At 31.2% G+C, this 20,110-nt stretch overlaps 1 long non-coding RNA gene across 3 annotated transcripts; it reads left to right on the forward strand.

Annotated features, from left to right (window-relative positions):
• The first annotated feature begins 1,599 nt into the window (after nucleotides 1-1,599).
• Nucleotides 1,600-19,708, forward strand: LOC143043126 (uncharacterized). 3 transcript variants are annotated; one of them, XR_012968208.1, is made up of 4 exons: nucleotides 1,600-1,716; nucleotides 3,735-3,813; nucleotides 18,148-18,292; nucleotides 19,467-19,708. It is a non-coding gene; the product is annotated as an uncharacterized LOC143043126 (long non-coding RNA). The 3 variants fall into 3 exon arrangements; XR_012968207.1 differs by having other exon boundaries at nucleotides 18,148-18,262; XR_012968209.1 differs by lacking the exon at nucleotides 18,148-18,292.
• Nucleotides 19,709-20,110: the final 402 nt, after the last annotated feature.

Genomic DNA, 20,110 nt, shown 5'->3' on the forward strand with positions numbered 1-20,110 from the left:
GAAACACCAAGCTCACAGAATATTAAGGTAAGTCAGTCTTAATGTATTCACATATATGATATAATATATAGTCATATATAAAGTCAGTTTTTATACCCAATGATTTGTTCATTGTTGAAGACTAAATGGACTAACATTATCATGGTATAAAATATTTCAAGGGAGATAACTGAACTTACTTACATAAACATTGGAATATGAATTATTTGTTCATTGTTGAAGACTCTTCATGGACTGCCAACATGAACAACATGAATAAAAGCCCAGTTCATTGATAACTTGTTTTTTGTATGCATTTATTTTGGTGCAATTTTGTCACATGTGCATTTACTAAATATCCATTTATTTTATATCCTTTGATTTATATAGAGAGAAGATTTTTTATATATAACCTGTAAACATAGAAGTATATGTTACATTGAAAAAACAAGGTCAAAGAATATTAAGGTAAGTCAGTCTTAATGTATTCACATGTCATATAATATATATAGTCATTTTTAATATTTATTTGGGGGGGGGGGGGTATATATAAAAATCCCTCTGTGTGTCAATGATTGTCTTTTAACCAGAATTCCTCAAATATGCACTGACACTGAATCAGCTTAACACAGTTGCAGTACACAACCAGAGAAAGTACACACATAAACATTATCATGGTATAAAATATTTCAAGGGAGATAATTGAACTTACTTATTTTAACATTGAAATATGTGGCAACAGGTCTTGTAAACACAAATCCTCATAAATGGATTGATTGATAATGATTTAATTTTACACAGTGGCAATACCAAACATGAAAATTGACATTAATAGATACTGCTAAAAAATATTTCAAGGGAGATAATTGACTATATTAAACAGTCAAACTACATAACTTAACAGTCTAAAGCCATAATTCTGGTTTAAATAATGGTATATTTTGTGTAAGAAGTTACTTTATTCTGATTTTACAGAAAATGGCTAGATGTCAAATTTGGACAGAAGTAATACCATGAATAAAAAAATGTTTGCATACTAATAACAGTATCTTCATACTGAAAATAAATCAAACTTTTAAAGACAGCTTAAATAAAATGTATATACATTATTTACAGGTTATATATTGGAATGAATCTGAGGGTCAGAAAGACACTACAAAATTAGAAAGATACGATTTGACATACAAAGAACTAAAACAGGATATCAATGAAGGCACCCTTAAGATAATGTAAGTATAACAAAATTAAATAATTTTAAGAATCAAATTGAATTATTTTAAGAATCATATTGAATTATTTTAAGAATCAAGTTAAATAATTTCAACAATCAATCTTAACAAAAAATCAAAAATTTGTTTTGGTCATTTGTTTATCCTCTTTTTTGTTGTTATGAAGTTACAAACTGTTTTCTTTTTTTTTTATTTTCAGAAATTAATTTTTAAAACAGACTATAGTGTATTTTGATTAATGATTGACAGTAAGTAGTAAAAAATAAGCAAGAGTTACCTCTCTTTGATAAGTTATTTTTTTTGGGAAATACCTTATGTTACTATATTTCAAACCATTAATATGAAGCTAAAAATACTCTCCAATCAGAAAGCACTATTCTAGCATTAAAAGTGAAGGACCCCTGGTGTCAATTTTGTGTAGGAAGTTCAGTTTCAGTGATTTTTATTTTTTATTTTGAAGTAGCTAAAAGTGTATCCGGATAACTTTTTTGTACTTGTCCAATGAAAGGTAAATATAATCATGCACATTTTTAGTACGATGTTAGACTAGTTTTATACTTTAATGAAAAAATATATAGTCACTTTATCCACGTTATGCATGTAAACCCCGAAAATCAGTCAAAAATTGACAAAACGGAAGCAAGACAAGTCAGTTCGCCCCACTGGTAAAACGCCAAACGCCCCACTTTTTTAACAACACGGCCTGTTTTTTAAATTGCTCCACTCTTTTATAGGGAGCTCAGTCTCATTCATCTACCATTTGAATTGTATGTGAGAAAAGGGGGTGGTTGGGGGTTGGATGAAAGTGAAATATCGAGGACGAGTTTTGAGTAAAAATCTAAAAGCCAGGACCCCCACCCCCCAAAAAAAAGAGTAACGACAATGCAGGATAACATTTTCATCATAGCCCCCCCTAAACCCTTGAAAATCCAAGTCGGAACTACCTTACCAACTCACCCCACTTTATATGCAACTTTGGATCAAATCCAGATAAATATCCAGGTTTGAAATTAGCACTGCTAGGGGCCCATTTGCCCCTAAAATTTGGAGTGGGCTTCTAAAACTTCTGCTTTTCTTTTATAGAACTATATAAATTGTGTAAAAAATATAAGATGTGGGCTACTATGCCATAATTTGAACTTCAGCTTTTATCCGACAGCTTATATGTCGGATAAAAGCTCTACAGAGCTTAATTATGTTGTATTGTTATATGTATAACTGACTTTAAATAAATCTTTTATGCTTTTATGCTCATACTTCAATCCCTAATTATACTCCTGCCAACAGTCATGACAGTGGCAACTCACCTTACTTGGGAAAAATCTAAATGAATAAAACATCAATATACAGTGCTCCAGCTAGAAATCAAAAGGGGCAGGGTGCCAGTGGAGGGCAGAGCACTTTTTTATGTTAGGAAAAGGCACTGCTCATTTCTTTTGTTTACGTTTCTGTGTATATCACGAGTTCATATTCTTTTTTTTACTGTATACATGGTATATGTTGTCAATAAAGATGCATAAGGTCCGAGACCGCAATTGTCGTCCCTTGATTTTCGTTATTCACGAATATAGTCCCTAGTGTTGACAGTGGGTTACTTGCCATTAATTTTTATACCCGTTCCAAATTTATTTCTCCATGTTTTAATGCCTCAAATTGCAAGAAAGGGGGTGAAATTACAGTGTAAAAAAATTTGGGTCCCTAATTTTTTTTTAGGAAAGTAGAGTTTGGTCCAGCTGAAAAAGGTTAAAAATTAGCACCTCGGAAGCTGTCAAAAGATTATTACGCCCTATATATAAAATTGTACATATTTTGAGTTAGAGCCGAGGAAGTTTTCTATAATTTTGATATAAATTGTCCCAAAAGTAGTACAGCACACTGTAAAAATTTCATTGAGAAAGCGCAGGTGGGATTTAAAAATTTTTATATGTTATAAAGGTCTGCCAACTTGCCCTACTTTAAAAAATGAAAACTTATCTACCCAGATTTTAAAAAAAATGTGACTGTCACCAGTAAAACTGCATTTGCAACCGTCAAATCCACAATTGACGGTGACAACTCTTCAACTACAGTACTGGTATTCCGATTCTAATTCATAACAAAAAGATATAATACGATGGAGTTTGAAAAAATGTATAAATTTGACATACAAAAAAAATCTGTGAAACTTCATGAATGATTTTCGCGCAAAGACGTCATGGCTAAATATGACTTCATACACATGAAAACTTACAAATTGGAGGTTAATAAGTTGCCTCTTCGATTCAAATTTGGATAAAATCACTGTAAAACAGTGAATTGGAGATGGTGTTGTTCTATTAATGACAACATTGTAGTAAATCGAACCTTTGTTGATCCAATCAATTCAATATTGCGGCTCCCTCCTTAGTTTTGCCTTGTCAACTGGGGAAATTTATGTATTTATTGGAGAATACATTTATTTAACTACTCTTATATGCTTGATTTTTTTAGTGATTTGCCAGATAATTGCAAAGAAACCTGTTAATTGTATCATAATATATCTTATAGGTTTTTTAGCCAACTCAAAATCATGCTTTTAGGACCCCCTTGTTGTACTGAGGAAGTGGACCGCTCAAGAAGATGAAAGGTAATGTAAATATAAAAATAAGAAAATGTAGTATGATTGCCAATAAGAAAAGAGAGGAATTTGTAAAAGTGAAAATTCACTTGTTTTCCAATCCTAATACTAATAAAAGTGTCTTATATTGTAATGTTTAAATTACCTAATTATTTAAAAAAAAAATTGTTTACACTAATGAGAAAAGACAACTCTCCATCAGAGATCAAATGACATCAAAGTTAACAACTATAGGTCACCATACATCCTTTAACCATGAGCAAAGCCCATACATTATACCATATATACTGTAAATTCTGAAATATTGTGTGCATTTATTATTGCCACCATTGCCATTTTCAGTGGCAGATCCAGAAATTTTCATAAGTGAGGGCCCACTGACTGCCTAAGAGGGGGCCCGCTCCGGTCATGATTCAGTGATTTCCTATATAATCAACCAAATTTTTACCAGAAAAGGGGGCCCTGGCCCCCACCTAAATCCGCCTCTGATTTTATCATTTAAGACTTAAATGCAAGTTTAATTTTTAGGATTTTGAGAAAAATGTTAAATTCATAAACAATATTTCAAAATGCGAGTTTAAATTATTGCGTTTACACCTAAACTCTGTCCCATTTTTAGCAATAATCATGCTAATAAAAACCTCACAATAATTTCTGAATTTACAGTAGTCTGGTATATAAAAAGACCCTAAATGAAAACGAAAAATTTGTAAAACAATTCAAACTGAATTACAGGCTTCTGACATGGGACAGACACATACTAATTGAAGGATGTGATGGGGCTAGACTATATAGCTAGCAGTTTGTGGTGCCAAACCCACATAACCAGGTACATGTATGTTGATGTGAAAAGGGCTTAACTCACCAGATCTATACAGTATACAAAAAAAAATGCATCTTACAAAAACACACACAAGACGTGTTTTTTGACAGTAAATTTATTCACACATTGGCAAGATACATGTACATTGAAAAGTTGTTCTTTTGTTAAATGCCTGAAGTACGGATTATAACACAAATGACAACAGGCCCGAGAACACAGTTCTTTCGTAGTGCATTAAATTCAAATTAAAAAATCGCACCTGCTCTTTCTCAAAAAGATTTTTACAGTGTAGTGTACTACCAGTGAGACAAATAATATCAAAATTATAGAAACTTCTACCAGCTCTAATGTTCACGAGTTTAGTCTTTCCTACATCAAAATGGTGTATTTTAACATTTTTGCCTATTAACTTAAAACAGCAAAACAAGATCTAATAAACATCTGACAGTAATTAATGCCTAGAATGATTTTTTAACTGTATACAGCAGAATAGATAAATTAAAACCAGAAAGTTCATACTGTACATATATTTATTAGCTAAGCTGTTGATCTTCTTTCTGTTGTTTGCTTACATGTTCTTTGCATTCACTCAAAAGTAAAAGTACATATAGTTCTGTAAAGGTATAAATTAGTGAGCATCAGTTCAATATGTTCATACTAATCTAGTTTTTGTCTGGACTTCATGGACTTCTTGATTAAATAATTTAGATTTTATACAATTTTAACTTGTTACCAAAAGAATGGAAAGTACAGTATTAAAACCACTGGTGAACATGTACTGTACATGTAGGTGTGAATGTCCTGCAAAAAGAACTGATATCAAAGTATGTTCATCTACAGAATTGCAGTAAATATAAATAATTTGATGCACTCTGTTCTCAAGTATAATTGTACATGTACACTTGCTTATTTTTCTCTTTTTCCAATGTCAAGTATGCTTCAAGGCATCCTTACCCTGATTCCCTCCTGCTCCATACACACACACTCAGAAGTTCAAATAATCAGCATTTATATTACAAACCTACCTAGTCAGACTGGCCTATACAATGTATCTTATGAATTGACAACTTGTTCTTGTTTTGAATACATAAAATATTTGCCACTGGACATAGTTTCCGTACAATAACTTTAGTTTAAGTAAATGGATCTCTATCTCTATGAAATTTAAATACAAGGTTTGAACCCACACAAGGAAGATTGGGATTGATTTTGGGGTTATGGTCCCAACAGTTTAGGAACAAGGAGCCCAAAAGGGGTCAAAATAAGTATTTTCCTAGGTTCCAGACAATTACTTGTGTATAAGTGTATGGATCTTTCTTAAATTGTACCACAAGGACTCGAAGGTTCCATACCAAAAAAAAAAAAAGGTTGGGATTGATTTTGGGGGTTATCAATGGTTATGGCACAAACTGTTTATGAATTAGGGGCCAAAAACAATACTTCTCTAATACTTTGTATAAGTTGCTTATTTCTAGACCAATTTCAATGGGGTTTTATTCTTGAATTCTTGGGGTTCTTTAATATGCTGAATCAAACCCTGTATTAAGTTTTTTTTAATTTGGTCCCCGTTTTTATACGACCGCAAAATGTTTGCGTTCTTATATTGGTATCACGTTGTCGGCTATATAAAATGTACAATATACAATGCAATATTCACTTAACTACCAACTAATAAATTAAAGCAATCTTCACCATTCAGTGATTACAAGCACTCTGATTACCATTCTAGGGTTATGCCCCTTTACAAGTGGAAAAATTGAAGAATTTTTTAGTTTCTGTTCTCTTAACTTAAGTTTGTCTCAACTGAATTTAATGAATTTAATGACATGTGTATATAATGCTTATTACCTCTAAACTCAGTTTAAGTTCAATTTTTGGCATCTTCACTTTTACAGTTCTTGAGTTATGTCCCCTTATAACGTTATATGCTAGCGGGGGCATCATCTGTGTTTTTTTAGAAGTTACTATTAATTCTAACCATGACTGTATGACATTTTATATTTTAATATTTTATGATGTATTTAAATGAGTAGTTATTGTTGCAAACTCCATTAGAACTTTGAATTGAGATCATTTTTGGAATAAGAGAAAGGGGGACGTGGAAAATAAATGGGGTGGGGGTCAATTTTATTTTTCTCATTTTAGATTTCAGAATTTAAAAAGAAAATTTCATCAAATATTTTTTCTTTGAGAGGATTAATATTCAACAGCATAGTAAATTTCTCAAAAGCAAAAAAAAAAATAAGTTCATTAGACCACATTTATTCTGTGTCAGAAACCTATGATGTGTCAACTATTTAATCAGGTATAAATCAATCAGACAGCTACACAACAACAAAAACATATGAAAGGCATTAAGGTGCTAACATACAGTCCTCAACAATAAACAGTTGTCTAAACAATGTCATGATCTACTTAATTAACCAGAGTCTATACCAATCAAAGAGCTGCTATTAACACAATTTTTTTTAGATATGCTTTTTATTAGGATGAGACTTAAGACAAACACTGAAACCCTGGCTTAAAACAGGCACACGAATATGTGGCAGGGTAAACTACTTTTTTTCTTCAAAATTTTTAAAGAAGCATTGGTATCTTTTGCAAGTAAGACAATTTCCACAATGGGATTGGATTGTCTCATGACTGATAACCACAAAATGACTTATATATACATATCAAAAATGAAATATTCATCAGTGCATACATATTCTATAATTGAATTACCAATCCTTACATCACTTTTTAAAAAAATATTGCGACTTGAACATAACCAACAAAATTCTAGGAGTGAACTTAAGGTAACCTGGATATTTGCTTGCCTTCTTTGTTGTATTACATCTTATCTCTTGCATTGGAGATATTGTGAGTTTGGATTTGTATTGATAAGGATAAAGAAAGTAAAATACAATTGAAGTATGAACACATAGTCAAGACCAAGAAGAATATTTATTTATATCAAAAAAGAATGTGCACTAGATTAGCATTGACTTATCTAAAATATGCTCAAATACTGTGAATTTGTGTGATTGGTGCTCAATTCACCTTCATTTCATTTTAGAAAAATTAATACGAATGCTTGATTCAGGTTAGCTTCACATGAACAATTTAACATGCATTTCATGTTAGCTGAGCTCAATTCACATTAATTGAACGCGAGTTTCATGTATAAGCTTGTTTCAGGTGAATCTCACATGAAATTTACCTGAACAAAATTTGCCTGTGTATATATATATATATAGAAAACCCATGTATAACCCATTTAATTCACATTAGAACTTCGATACATGTCAACGATCATGGTAATTAAACAAATAGGAATACATTTTGAAAAATATTTAATACAAGCACCATGCCTTTTACATGCAGAAATCACGCATGTATCACAGGTGTATTTCCTTACACATGTGATTCACATGTGAAACGCATGATCATATGTGTATATCATGCGTATCACACATTTTGCAAAATTTTTAATACAGGCACCATGAATTTTGTATGCAGAAATCACGCATGTATCACAGGTGTTTTTCCTTACACATGTGATTCACATGTCACTACAAAAGTCAAAAAGTCTGAAAAGACCAGTTTTTGTCTGAATTTGCATGAATTTTTACTCGACATTCTTGATTTGTCTAAATAATTTTAAGAAAATCTTGACATTGTATGAATTTGTCTCATAAGGTTCTTGATTTTTCTTGACAAGTGTCTTGACAATATGAACATTGTCTTAAAATTTCTCGACACTTCCTGTATCATCTGATAAGAGTCTGGATTAGTCTCGACCAATTCTTGACTGTCTTAAATTTGTCTCGATCTGTCTTGACATATTCTTGACATTCTTAATAATGTCTCGATCTGTCTTGACACATTCTTGACATTCTTAATAATGTCTGAATATGTCTTGACATATTCTTGACATTCTAAATAATGTCTGAATATGTCTCGACACATTCTTGACAGTCTTAAATATGTCTTGACACTATCTCAACAGTATAAATTTCGCCTATTTCTGCACTGTTTGTGACATTCTTTTGCTGTAACTGTTATATATTTATTACTGCTAAACTAAACTTTGAAGAATCAAGGATTAATTTTGTGTAGTAAGATACCCTGTTGGTGCAACTTAGTTTGAATACCCTGAATAATCCCCCATGTAGTTTGATTTTGATTAATTTTTATTAAACGTTTAATTGACTGTTTTCACTTGGAATATAAGTTGAAGTTGCTGACAAACAGCATTTAGATTTTTGCCATTCACAAAATTGCCAGTAAAATTTTCTTTACTAAAACAGGTGTCTATAAGGCAGTTTTAAAATGTGACCATGCGTCTGTTTTGGACCCCAAAATTAAATTCTTTTGGGTTTGTGTGGCTGAAATAAGAAGGGGTGGGCTTTCGTGAAGGTAGCAGAATTAGTTCCCATCTTGATTCCAAAACCTTGTTCATTTTTTAGGACAACCAAAAAAAACATTTTTTTTTCCAATTTGAGTGTTGAATTTTATAAATTTTTAACAAAAATAAATATTTTTGATAACGGACCTTCCGGAAAAGAAAAAAAAATTAAGATCTATATTATGCATGTCTGTTTGGAATCCATTTCATAAGACCAATGATTTCTATAGAAAATGGACCAATTATAAATACATTTTTTTTATTATTCCTTGGGTAGATAATACATTTTTTTTTTATTATTCCTGGGGTAGATAATACTTTTATTTTAATCTTTGGGAAATATTCAATTTTCAATTCATTTTTTTCATCAAAATGATGATTTTTATTTTCGTCTATGAACAAACTTTTTAAATTGTAGTGGCATGGTCGGTCAATTGATAAGTTGTATGGCTTATAACAGGTTAAGCAGTAATTTCTATTTGACAGTTTCGTGTACTCTGGGGGTGTGGAATACCTTAATTTTATGTGGAACATCCTGTCCATGTGTAATACTTAATATATATATTTCAACAGATGACATTACACAATTTTTCTTCTGTTAAATGAATGATTTGTATATCATCATAATTTGCTATTAATATATAAACCACATTTTGGTACAATAATTTTTTACCATATAAACATTTAATATTATGAATGTAGAATAAAATATGTCTACAGCATGATTGGTTTTAATCATTTAATTTATACGATCTAGGAATCAAAATTTGTAATTATTAAAAAACTCAATTTTAAATTGTTTTATATCAACACATCCAAATTTAAATTATTTTAAACATTCGATTTAAACTCAGAACTGTCAAGTAAATTTAAGACACAATTCAAAAATGTTCAGAATATGTCAAGCCATACTGAGAAAAAATAAGAATGTCGAGAACATGTTGAGAAATTTCAAGACATTATTTAAATGTCAAGAATTTGTCAAGAAATTTTTAGACCATATTCATAATGTCAAGAATATGTCAAGAAATTTTCATACAAATTTGATATAAATGAGAATTTGTCAAGAAAAATTAAGACACAAGTCATACTTTTGGAGAATGTCGAGTAAAAGTTCATGCAAATCAAGACAAAAACTGGTCTTTTCAGACTTTTATACTTTTGTAGTGTGTGAAACGCATGATCACATGTGTATATCATGCGTATCACATTCGTTTTTCACACATGTGTCACATGAGTGGCATGAAACGTCTCTTTCACATGCGTGCGACACGCATGTGAAACGCATGTGTCACGCATGTTCACATGTATGGCATTTTTACCAGTGTAGGAGTTAAATCGAAGGATAAATGAATACGTATTTAATGAAACCGATTTATTCACTTGCAAGTCGAAAATTACAGTATTGAAAAGTCATCATTAGCCTAAGAAGAGACATTGATAATACAATTATATGTTTCTGGCCTTTTTTTGTAATTATTTTATTTTTCAAGATGAAACATGTGAAATTACATATTACAGTATCAGACACAAGTATAAAAAATTAATTAACATTTGTAAGATCAATTAAATCATAATGGTATAAAAAGATATAAATTGATTTTGTTAATTTAATGCTGCTTCTAACAATTGCCACTTCTGATCCATTTTTATTTTTTGTGTAGGGGTTAAGAAACATACAGAGTATTTTTCTATTTTAATCCAATACTTTAAATATTCTATCCCACCATATTTTGTGGGCAATATGCTCTTACATCTGCATTTGTATATATAGTATTTAAATAACAACAGGATATTATATTAACTGTTTTACTGTTGACAAAATCCTCAGACACACCTAAAATGACCTCTTTTGCACTAAAAGGCAAGACGATGTCATAATTTCTAATCCAATCTATAATGGAAAACTAGAAGTTTTGTGTTACATTACATTCCCAAAAAACGTGAAAAATATTTTCTCCAACTTCTGAACAAAATGTACATAGTTCAGTTTCTTTTAATTTACATTTATATAAAAAGGAATGACATGGTAAAATCCTATGAACAATCTTAAATTGACAATTTTGTAAAAACGAATTTCTAGTTATAATGAAGGGCATGGAATAAATAGCATTCCAATCTTCAATCTGTATATTTAAGTCTATTTCCTATTTGTTACGGGAAGATAATGATAATACTTTATTATCCACCAGAAATAAATTATAGAAAAATTTACAAGATTTTGGTTCTTTTTTAACTTTATCTACTAATTTATTTTCAATATTATCAAGTTAAGGACTACCTTCTATACTACTTTTCCATCTTTTTGGAATAGCACTTAAAACACCATAAAACTCTACAAAAATAGTCTTGATATTATACTTTTTCTCAAATTCTTCATATGAGAAAAATGTATTATTATCTGACACCAGATCATTGATAAAAAATATACAATTTTCAAAATATTTACCCTTCAAAATCATCTTGCCATCCATTTTGATGTTTGGATTTAGCCATATGGACTGGGCCAGAATATCGGTATTGTTTTCAACTTTCAACTTATTTTTCAATTTTGAAAAATTTACCAGGATATCATGCCAAAAGGGATTGACGTTTTTTGCTAAATAAAGCAATCCTTCCTTACTTAAATGTAAAATTTTGTCTCCCCCAAATTTTTGTTATAACTAAGCAGCAAAACTTTCCAAGGAGAATAATTTTGGAGGTCTAGTAATTTATACAGCCAAGACATTTTTACACTATAACAAAAATAGTAAATATTAGGCATCTTAAGACCGCCATCACAGTGTTCGGACATAACCACTGTTCTTTTCACTTTATCTGGTTTTCCTTTCCATAAAAATATATTTTGAATCTCCTTCAAAACCCCATCTGGGGGTTAGGTAGGACAGTCAAAACTTGAACCAAAATGGGAAGTGCTAAAATTTTAATAACAACCACCCTCCCAATATATGTTAGTTCTCTATAAGCCCAAGTATTAAGAAGTGACTTGATACTGTTTATCTTAGCTGTAAAATTACATAGAGTCTTATCCCTTTTAGCAAGCTCAAACCATATACCTAATAGTTTGAACCTCCCAGAAAGGTTCAAAACAAGATTTTTTTCTGGCAAAAGTTTTTCCATACTACCCTTTTGTGACCCAATCCATATGGCCTCAGTTTGGTCAACATTACACCTAAGTCCAGCACATTCTGAAAATTTAGACATTCATTTAGAGACTTTTGGTCACCATCCAGGACTAGGGAAGAATCATCAGCATATTGACTCAATAAAAATTCAGAGTCATTAATTGATACCCCAGCAACATCAGGGTCATTTTTAATAGCTGCACTGAGTAGTTCCAAAACTAAAATAAATAGATAAGGAGACAGAGGATCCCCTTGACGAACCCCTCTTTTCAATGAAAAAAAATCTGAAATATATCCGTTGTTTAACACTGCACTAGAGGCATCACAGTAGCATGGCTTAATCCAACTTATAAATGTATGGTCAAAGCCATAAAACTGCAAAGCCTCTAGTATGAAAGACCATTCGACCGTGTTGAGAGCTTTTTCAAAATCGACTAAAAGTAAAAGTCCAGGAATGTCGTCTTCCTCCATCTTTTCCATCAGATCATAAATAAATCTAGTACATTCGCCTATATACCTACCTTTAAGAAATCCGTTTTCTGTTTGACTAATTATATTTACCAGCACCTTTTGTAGTCTATTTGCTAAACTTGCTGTAGCTTTCTTATAGTCTACACACAAAAGTGTGATAGGTCACCAGTTCTTTAAATAAAATTTTATACAAGTAATGAGTCCCTGCCTTTGTGTGATAGAGAACTTTCCATATTCTAAAGCCTCATTTAAACATCTTACCAGTGGTATTTTAATATCATTCCAAAAGAATTTATAAAACTCAACAGTAAATCCATCTATACCAGGCGATTTGGAGTTCTTTATAAGTTTAAGAGAAGACAAACATTCCTGCATTGTTAAAGGTCCCTCACAGGAACCCACCTCTTCCTCATTCGGATTTGTAATAAAAGGATTATCATGTTGAAGAAATGTGTCCCTGTGAGTTTCGAGTAACAATGGTTTACAATATTTTTTTATAAAACTGTTTTTGTTCATTTCTAATAGTACTGGGATCTGTTAGCTCAGTCTCGTCCTCCATAAAAAGTTTAGGAATAATTTTTTCTGTGTAATGTTTTTTTTTCCAAATTACAAAAATAGTTACTTCCCTTTTCCCCCTCTGCTTGCCATCTTGCCTTAGCTCTCGTTATTATCCCTTTTACATTTTTTTCCCTCAATATTTTTAATTCTAGTTCGATCCCTTCCCTTTCTTGGTATACTGATGGCAAGTTATTCTCAAAAAGTTTTTCATCTAATAATGATATCTTATATATAGTAATTCTTTTTCTTTTTTATTTCCTTCTTTTTTCTGGAGAGACGAAAATGAGATTGCAGATCCACGGACTTTCATCTTAATCATATCCCATAAAAGCTGATAGATTATATTAAACTGTTTATCCTCTGTCTCAATATCCATAGATGGATCAGACTCATATTCTTCAATGACAGTTTTGATGTCCCCTTTTACTTTATCAATAAATTCAGTGTCCCTCAAAAGACTGTTATTAAATTTCCATGTACCCTTCCCTATTATCTGACTAGAAAACCTTAAATTAATCAATACAAGAGAATGATCCGATCTATAACTTATCCCTATATCTGATGAAACTACAAATGCTTCTATATCCGAGGTAATCATGAAATAGTCCAAACGACTTTGTTTGTGATTTTGAACCCCACCATGAGTACCTATTATCAAAAGGGTGCTGCTGGCGCCATATATCTAATAAATCTAGTTCATGCATTACCTCATGAATCTTGGCTTTTGACTGGGGGTTATTTCACTTCTATAATGTAATGTGTCCATGTCATAATCTTGAACAACATTCAAACCTACCGCTTCTACAATTGACGAATTGCCATAGCTGGATATTTTGTGTTTTATGTTCTCAAAACAGACTGGGTCATCATTATTCGGTCCATATATAGCATCCAAAGTTATACGGTAGTCCTGAATGGTGATATCTAGTATAATAAAATTACCCATCAGGTCTATAGTTTCCTCATGGATCTTGAATTCAAAAGTATTTTTGAAAAGAATAGCTACCCCTCTACTTTTACTAGAATAAGAACAAAATTTCCCATCATATCCCCATTCATGAAGCCATTGTTTTTCTTTTTCAAATGTGCTATGGGTGTCTACTAATATAGTTATATCATATAAGTCCTTATATTTTGTAAATATATCAATTCTTTTGACTGTTTCTGATCCGATGGATACATCTGTTGTAGGGTTGTCACTGACTCAGACGTACTTATGAATATAATTATTTTCTGTGACTGTATCTTACATTAATTTGTAGGATCCTTTACTATAGATAATTTAGCTGATCTGTAACAATAACATCTTCATGCCTTATATATCATGTACTGTAGTACGCCGCTAGATTATAACTGACGTGGAAAGGTAACACATGCCCACCGAAAGCTCTTTTTTTGAGAGCCCAGGTGGTCGTGTGGTCTAGCGGGACGGCTGCAGTGCAGGCGATTTGGTGTCACGATATCACAGTAGCATGGGTTCGAATCCCGGCGAGGGAAGAACCAAAAATTTGCGAAAGCAAATTTACAGATCTAACATTGTTGGGTTGATGTTTAGACGAGTTGTATATATATATTTAATCTAGCGGCGTACTACAGTACATGATATATAAGGCATGAAGATGTTATTGTTACAGATCAGCTAAATTATCTTTAGTAAAGGATCCTACAAATTAATGTAAGATACAGTCACAGAAAATAATTATATTCATAAGTACGTCTGAGTCAGTGACAACCCTACAACAGATGTATCCATCGGATCGCCATCAATGATGGTGATACATGGCTGTGTACATAATGTATATACAACTCGTCTAAACATCAACCCAACAATGTTAGATCTGTAAATTTGCTTTCGCAAATTTTTGGTTCTTCCCTCGCCGGGATTCGAACCCATGCTACTGTGATATCGTGACACCAAATCGCCTGCACTGCAGCCGTCCCGCTAGACCACACGACCACCTGGGCTCTCAAAAAAGAGCTTTCGGTGGGCATGTGTTACCTTTCCACGTCAGTTTTAATCTAGCGGCGTACTACAGTACATGATATATAAGGCATGAAGATGTTATTGTTACAGATCAATATTGCTGACTCCATCTTAACTTTATATGCAAGTCTCCAATTTTAGAGTTATCGAGACTCAAAAACAGGTATTATAACATTGATTGTCTTATAATAGAATACTTTCAAGTTTGAAACGGATAGCGGGAATCATAAGTTTCCTGCCTGAATTTTTAAGCAGCAAAGATTTACTACATTTACATGAAGATGTACATTCTCTTTATTTTGCATACATATTGTAAGAAGAGTGCCTATATTTAAGTATGAACATACCCAGATTTCACGAATCTGTATATAGAAGTTTATTTTTGCATACACATCAAAGTTGATCTGTAATTTTAATAATGAACTATCTAAAAGTACACTTGAACCCATGACCTGTCACCTTTCACCATGTTGAAGTTATAGCTACATGTATTTGTACATGTACTAGTTCAAATAGGAATTATAAGGTTGAAAAAAATTTGAACTGCATTTACACATATACTTATATGGGGACGAAGTCCCCAATTACGGTAGAAAATCAATAAAAAAAAAAAAAAAAAAAAAAAAAAAAAATCGGGAAATTCCCGAATTTTTCATTCTGCTAATGAACTCAAAATCGTTAACTTTTTTTTCAGATCTACTTCCGTTTCCGTTCTTGTTTGCATCGTTTGCATGAGACTTTGAATAAAATGTATATTTATCAACATATCAACAAATATAGGAAGGAATTCAACACCCAATCATTTTTAATAATTGTTTGATATGAAAAAAACGTTACCCGGATAACAGCGTTTCTTTGTTTACATTAAATATGACGTCACAACTTGAATAACGTCACAACTAAATCCCTAACAACAGAACCAACATCGGAAACGTTACGGTATTTCCGTTTTTTTTCAACATGTTTGAATAAAAAAAAATAATACAGACTTTGTCCCCATTCACAGGTAATGCCTGCCTCATATTAGTCGGAACTGTTTTACCTCTATTTGTTATTAATTACAATGTAATCCTGCTTGTGTACTTGTTATTTTGCCCACTATTTGGAAAGAGAAAAAGAATTCTGTTTCTGGCCTTAGTGAACGATATTGTAAATATATTCACAATTTAAAGATGTACATATATATATACATTTGATAATAACTGTTATATTCAAGTAATACTTTTCTTTAACCATGAATTATAATCTTTTGTTAATATTGTGATTTTTGTCAACTTATAATTGACAAGAAGGAAACCAATTAAGGTTTGTTTTTAATTCAATTACCAATTGAGTATAGCTGTAGGAATATATATATCATAAGAGATTAATCAGATATGTGGAAATTTATCTAACTAGCACATGTAGCACAAACTAAATTAAAAGATGGACACATTTTTTGATTTAATTATAAAACAAATTTTTGTATGTGTACTGGACATGTAGAATGCAATGATTTTAGTAATTGTTTATGCTTACAATTTGATACCCAATGATATTAAAAAAAATAAAGTTTTTAACTGCAAAATGTATTTCATGATATCTAAACTTCATAAACAGCACCTTGAAATACATATAAAGTCTGAAAGAGGACAGAAGGTCAACAGCAAACTCTTTATAAAGCTATATTTTAATTTTAAGTCAAAATAATTCAGAGATGAATAAAGATGTTACAATGTATTGAACTGTTGTGGTTTATCAAGAATATGAAGTTTGAAGTTATCATTTTATAATATATCAAACAAAATCCTTTCTAAAAATGCTTTAAATATATTAAACGGTTGTTCATTCACATCATTTAATTCTTTTTTTAGTTTATTGTAATCAGATGTAATCATGATTACTTTGCTAATGTAATCATTAATTTAATCAGACATTTTAAGAAATGATGTAATCATTAATTTAATTTAATCGTACAAATGACAAAGTGATTGTAATTTAATCAATTACATTGAAAGTAATCGGACCCATCTCTGAATAATACATATCAAAAGTACCAGGAATATAATATTATACACCAGACGTGCGTTTCGTCTACGTAAGATTCATCAGTGACGCTCAAATCAAACTAGTTATCAAGTAAAACAAGTCCAAAGTTGAAGAGCATTGAGGACCCAAATTTTTCAAAAAGTTGTGCCAATACGACTAAGGTAATCTATGCCTGGGATACAAAAATCGAAAATGTGTTAGGTTTGTAATCAGGAAAGTTATTAAAACGACCTAAAATTGATATTCATGTCAACATCGAAGTGCTGACTAATGGGCTGGTGATACCCTCGGGAACGAAACGTCCCCTAGCAGTGTCATCGAACTAATGGTGTAAATATTTATCAAAGGTACCAGGATTATAATTGTACACGCCAGACCCGCGTTTAGTCTACATAAGACTCATCAGTCACGCTAGGATCAAAATAGTTATAAAGCCAAAATAGAATTTCAAGCAATAAGACATCATTAAAAATAACAGTAAAGAATGATTTATATTTCGAACAAAAAATGTACGTGGCATGTACATTCGACGACTCCAATCTAAATTGTACAGGATTGTCAGTTTTTCTGCCAACGATGTGTGATGTCCAATGGGTTCTTCGGTTGATATCTCAATTTAGCCCGAATTAATCAATCATTCAATCAATCAATGGTTCACCCTTCTGTATAAAACATAATTAGAGATATATTACAAGGTTAAAATTATTTAATGTTTTCGTCCCTTTTTCACGTTTGGAAGCAGATTTATACTACATTTAACAAATCAATTAATTACCTTGAATATCATTTAGGTTTCATTCTTCATTTTCTATATAAGAAATTACCTGTCAGGAAAATGGAAGTTGTTTTTCATTCGTTTGATGTGTTTGATTTTGCCATTTGATAAGGGACTTTCCATTTTGATCTTTTCTTGGAGTTAACTTTTTTTGTTATTTTACTTTTATGTGTATATTTATGATTATAGAGATGAAAGCTGTATCTTCATGTTTAACGAACAAAAGCATAGGATCAGAAGATCTTAACAGATGCCAGATCCCTTATATGAATGCTTTGAAAGATACAAATAGCAACGTATGCGAGTTAGTTCATTTATACCTTAAGCATGGCAGGTCATTATCATTATAAGTTTTTAATTTTGACAAAAGATTCCAGATAAAGAAACAGATACGTATTTTTTTGAATGTGACTAAGGAAGAATTGCCATATTTATTCCATATAAGGACATAAGAGCTGTGGTTCAGCAGCTAAGGCAACACATAGACTCATTAACAACCATAGTAGTATTTACCAGTTTTGTTTCAGTGTTATCACAGAAGCTAAAAAGATTTCATATTATATAAAAAAAAATCGTAAGGGTTCCGCGGAACCCAGTGTCTTGCCTACTTTTGCTGTTCATCACAGGCTGAACAAAAATAAGGAAAAAAATCAATAAGAATAATACTTCTGATACTATCTTTTGATTGTAAGAAGCTTCTGTCCAAGTTTGGTAAAAACCCAGGACAGTTTATGAATCTAATAAATGTTTAAAAACTTTAACTGCAGACTGTATGTTATGTAAACTGGAAAAGTCCATTTATAAGTAGAATACAGATACTCAAGTAAAAAATTAAAAAAAACAAAACTTCTAGATACTAGCTTTTTATCATAAAAAAGCTTCTGTCCAAGTTTGGTACAAATCCAAAATAGTATAAGAAAGTTGTTTAAATTTAAAAAACTTTAACCAAAGAGTGAATGTGTTGTTTCCTTGCAGAAAATATAAGACCATTTAAAAGTAAAATACGGAAAAATTAGCTTTATTTTTCTACAAATTTCCTTTTGGATATAAACAAGCTTCTCTCCAAGTTTAGTACAAACCCAGGATAGATTAAGAAAGTTATCAAAATTTTAAAACTATAACCACTGATTGAATGTAAGGTTTCCCTGCAGAAAAAAAACTAAGTCCATTTAAAAGTAAAAAAAGGAAAAAATAGAATTTTTTTCTTACAAAATTAACTTCTGGATACTGTCTTATGATCGTAAACAAGCGTCTGTCCAAGTTTGGTACAAACCCATGATAGATTAAGAAAGTTATAAAAGATTTAAATACTTTAACCGCAAAGTTAATATTTGTGGACGCCGCCGACGACGACAGAATGAATGCTCGACAAAAATGAAATAAAACAAAGATGAGCAAACAAAAACGTTATGTAAAAGCTCAACACTGAAATATTTTCTATCAATCTATAAAATACAAATGAAATAGGTGTCAGTTTTTGTAATTTTTCATTAATTTTCTGCTTACAGGACAATTAGCACAATGTTTCAATGTGTACTATCGCTGTTAAAGACTACGAACTGCAGTGACAACATTGGTATAAACTATGAACAATCAATGGAATTACAAAAGGAGAAATATTCGTTTTGCACCAATGCATCAGCTCAAATGTATAATGTGCTGTAACTTGTAATCATCAGTTTGATGCTCGTCTGGAATACAATAGCTTTGAACATATGACATTCACTAACATTAGTTTGAGGACCTCACGATGTGATTTATTTGTTATATATTTAAATAATGTAAAAAAATAAACACTTTGTTCTTAATCTTTTGTTCTAAAGGATATAAAAAAACTAAATTCCACAAACACAAACACGACAATTACTTTTAACAACTTTGATAATGTTGTGTACACAATATCCGTAAATACATTTATAAATATTTTGTATTAGTTGTGATGATTTAAGCGTGTATATATATGCTTTTTTCTGCTGAATGTTTTTATATACGAGTTTTTAAGTTGTAAAACAAAGTTTCGTTTATGTATCTCTCCATTAATGGAAGGGACGACCACTGTACACATGTTATTATTGTGATCACGATTAAGATCATTCCTATCAGTCATAAATAATGGGGTGTGCATTAACTACACACCATGCTAGCTGGCTAG

Source organism: Mytilus galloprovincialis, chromosome 8, assembly GCF_965363235.1.
Source record: "Mytilus galloprovincialis chromosome 8, xbMytGall1.hap1.1, whole genome shotgun sequence".
NCBI classification, from domain to species: domain Eukaryota; kingdom Metazoa; phylum Mollusca; class Bivalvia; order Mytilida; family Mytilidae; genus Mytilus; species Mytilus galloprovincialis.